We start from the raw sequence: 4,152 nt of genomic DNA, 5'->3' as shown, positions 1-4,152 counted from the left end.
ATCTTTCAGAGAATGTTATGGTGTCAATACTATTATTATCCTCATCTTGAAGAAAGGGAAACTGAGAAAGTACTTAGAAAATGTGCCCACGAAAAGGTAGGTTTCACGTTAAAGGTGGTAGACCTAGAATTTGAACCTGTGTGCTCTAACTCCAGACCCTGTGCTGGAAAGTTTCCGAGTTTATTTAATTTCTCAAAATACATTTGCAATAGGAAAAGAATGGAGTGTTTTGAGAAGAATCCCCTCCCTTCGAACAGCAACTGTCATGCATGCTCACATTAACCCTTATCGCCAACATTCAACTCAGCTTCAACTCTTGCGACTGACCCCCTCTCTCCCCAAAATGACAGTGAAAAATAAAAATGAGGGAAGAATATTATCTCAGGTCCTGAAAAGAACAAAATAGGTTTAAATGTTCTAAAGTGGAATAAAGAGTTTTTGTTTTAAGGAGGAATGTTCTGAAGGAGGCGAGGACCACTTAAAGATTTGAAAAATATATGAATTAACAAATCTAATAGTAATTTCTCAGGCTTCCTTTCTACTTTTACTCACTCTACCTTTACTTTTCTGTCTTCCCTAACTTGTGATTTGAGGCAGTGATTATCAAAAATTTTAGCAGTGTAACTTTCTATTTTCCAAATAAAATATTATATTGCATCGTAAAACAAGCAAAATAGTACTTTTTATACAAAGTTATTTTAAGCATTGACATTCATATTTACTTATTAAACAGACAATCAATGAGAATGTATATTAATATTCTTGGTGTTTTCCACTGTGTTTTAATTTGGCATATGTCACATTTGAATGTGTTTGCTGGTTAGTTTTTAATTACAGTTTTAAAAATAACTTTAAAAATAACTATTTAAATTAACTTTAAAATATTTAAACTATTTAAAAGTCATTATTAAAAGATATTTTAAGCACGTGTAACAAATGCTTGCCAGACCCCAGAAGCACGTCTGAGGAAGTGTCACATTTTGCAAACCATGGATAGAGGGAAATGCAGGCATCGCCCCTGTCTCAGTACATAATGAGATGCTGGTCTTCCCTTCCGGAGTACATTTATGCTGGCCCATGCTCCAGGCAAAGAAACAGGCGTCAGGCTCCACTGGTCTTAGACACACAGAGAATCACTTATCCATATGCTCAGGGTGTTTGACGCCATTGTCTCCCTGCCCAGTCACAAATTAGTCACTTTCCGTTAGTGACTGTGAATATAAAGGAGACATTTTCTGAAATACAGATCTTGTTTCAACAATTAAGGATAGAGAAACCAACAACCATTTCTCTTCATTTATTATGTGTCTAAACGATACATAGTTTTAGTCTGTGGCTTCTATAGATGCTAATGAAAATATTCCACCCTTTACACCCGCTCCCAAAGTCCCAATTCTAAAATGAGAGTAGATAAAAATAGGGCGAAAATCTTGCCTCCCTTCTTCCTTTCTTTCATTATGGATCACTGTGCCCAATTTATAGAAGCATGGAGTTTTAGAGTCAGAAAGAAACTCAGAAATCGTGCAGACTAATGTCTTGTCTCTATAAGAATTCCCTAAATAGCATTTCTGACAGCCACTAAATGAACAGTCTAGTGCAAGAATCTTACTATTTCACAATTGCACCCTTGGAAGGCAGGAACTTGATAGCAAGTTTTTCTTACACTGAATATGCTACAATATGTCGATCTCTAGTTGACTGACATTCAGGTTATTTCCAAGAGTTTTTCACAACAATATTGCACTAAACGTCTTTGTGAATATATCCATACTTCTAGGTTTATTTTATTAGTGAAGCCCCTCACAGGTGAAATTGCTGAGTCAGATTATATGTGCACATTTTTTATTTTAATAGCTAATGCTGGGTTACTTTTTTAAAAGACTGTGGTAATTTATAGTCCACCAACGAAGTATGACAATGCCTATTTTCCCATTGAGGCTTATCGACTTTTAAACTTTTGCCTATCCATTAGATGAAAAAACGATATCTCATTTTTTTTTTTTTTAATTTGCATGCCACGATCTCTGCCGAGGTCAAACATCTTTCAACTGTTAATTGGTTATCTGTGTTTGGTCTTGAATGTTTTGTTGTTAAATTGTTTGCTTGTTTGCCTTTGGGTGGTTTATATGATCAATTTGAAAGAGCTCTTAGTTGATTAAGGGTTGATCTTTCTACCGTTTACTCACGGAACTAAGTTTTAACTTTCAACTATCCTGCCTTATCTTCTCTGATCAAATTCATTTCCCAACAATTCTCTTAAGATGTGCTGCTTGCTCATAAATGATTATCTCACATGGAAGCGACCTGCACAGTAGGGCCTTGCTTCTCACAATGTGTCCACTACCAACAGAACCAGTATCCCTTGGAGACTGTTAGACTGTGGACTCTCAAGCCCTCCTCCAGGCCTGCTAAATCAGAATCTTCAGTTTCACAAGATACCCAGGTAATCTGCATGCACATTAAAATTTGAGAAACACTGCAATAACAGCTCTGATATTTATATTAAGATTACCATGGATTTTTAGGTCTCAGTAACTAATTTCTTTATCCTGATTTCAAATAAACTGTTTCCATTTATTTTGTATTTATTAATGAACAGTTTGTACCTAAATAAAAATTTTACCCTTAGTCTCGATAAATTTCACTGTATTTGTTTCAACTCATAATTTTGATTTATGAGATGCTCTAAAGATTGAATATGCATTTTAATGTAGAGGCTCTCATTACTCAGTTTGAGGGAGAAATTAATCTAAAACTTTGAATAAAGAGATATGATAAGGCCCTAGATAAGTCCTTCTACACTTTCTTTTGTCTTGTGGACATACTAAATCCAGTTAAGATGAGTTTTAAAACAAGCCTTAAGGGGAAAGAGGAAGAAGGAGATACTATAATATACAGGATTTAAAGAAAGATATTTATGCATGTGGTGGTACTTAAGTGATTTCATTTCTTTTTTCAAAACAATCATCTGTTGACCCCTTAGCCTCATGAGCTGCTTCTGTGACAGATGCAAGCACCAATCCCGGAAGAAATTTGGGGGTTGCGCTACCTCAAAGTGGCAATGTCTGAGAACTATTATTGCGATGATGACTTCTGGAAATAACTCAAGAGATAGCCAAAGGAGACTCTGAAAGCTGGTAAGAAGACCGCAATAAGGGGTCCCCAAACAGGAGAAAGAGCACAACTGCAAGGCATTTTGCAGGCCCTTCCCAACAGAAGAAGGTAACCCAGACTCAGTATTTCCTGACCCCAAACCAAGCAATACAAGGCAGCCTAGGTAGGTTCGTTCCTCCCTTAGATTGAAAGGAAATCCCTCTGAAATCAGCCAAACACCATCAGCAAAGGGAATAGAGCTAGAGATCCTGCTAACAATAAGCAGCCAAGAAGTACTCTCCCTGCCAGGTGGGAGACTACCTTCCCCCAAATACCAAGCTAGTAAGAGGAACTGGCAAGGGACCTCACCACAAGTAGTCTAACTGGAAAGGCTTTTTCACCCTGTGGGCCCTGCCCAGAGATACCACAGCAGCTGGGGGTACCTGTAGGAGGAGTCTGCTACAACAGTGCCTGACTAAGAAGCTTCTCCACCTTCATCTGTCTGAGATTCCCCTTCCCCACTGAGAGACGTTGGGACAGTTATCAATGTCAGGAATGAAATAAAGGATATCACTACAAATGCTGCTATTACTAAGATAATAATGAAATACTGTGAAAAATGTTATAATCATAAATTTGATAACTTAGAAGAAATTAATTTCTTGAAAACCCACAAACTATCAAAATTCAACTAAGATAAAATGGATAATCTAAAATAGCACTATGATTATTAAATAAATTGAATTCATGATGAAAAGCTTATGAAAAAGAAATCTCCAGGCTCAGATAGTTAAACTGGAGACTTCTACCAAACATTTAAAGAGGAATTAATACCAATTTTAAACAACCTTTTCAAAAAATTTTAAGAAGGAACACTTTCCAACTTATTTTATCAGAGTATTACTCTGATACCAAAACCTGACAAATTGAATTCAAAAAAAAAGAAAACTATAGACCAGTATGTCTCATAACTTCAGAACAAAAAAAAAAAAAGAAGAAATAAGTCTTAACAAAATACTAGCAAATCAAATCTAAAAATGATTTAAAAGAATTATATAC

At 35.9% G+C, this 4,152-nt stretch overlaps 1 long non-coding RNA gene across 1 annotated transcript in view; it reads left to right on the top strand.

Annotated features, from left to right (window-relative positions):
* Nucleotides 1-3,653, top strand: part of LOC112480601 — a 12,276-nt gene extending 8,623 nt beyond the window's left edge. The window contains exons 2-3 of the long non-coding RNA XR_003046683.1: nt 2,351-2,443; nt 2,984-3,653. This is a non-coding gene — a long non-coding RNA (uncharacterized LOC112480601). The remainder of the gene's footprint in view (nt 1-2,350; nt 2,444-2,983) is intronic.
* Nucleotides 3,654-4,152: the final 499 nt, after the last annotated feature.

The sequence above is a fragment of the Pteropus alecto genome, unplaced genomic scaffold (genome assembly GCF_000325575.1).
Source record: "Pteropus alecto unplaced genomic scaffold, ASM32557v1 scaffold20, whole genome shotgun sequence".
Classification (NCBI taxonomy): Eukaryota; Metazoa; Chordata; class Mammalia; order Chiroptera; family Pteropodidae; genus Pteropus; species Pteropus alecto.
This window is presented reverse-complemented; position numbering and strand designations above follow the sequence as displayed.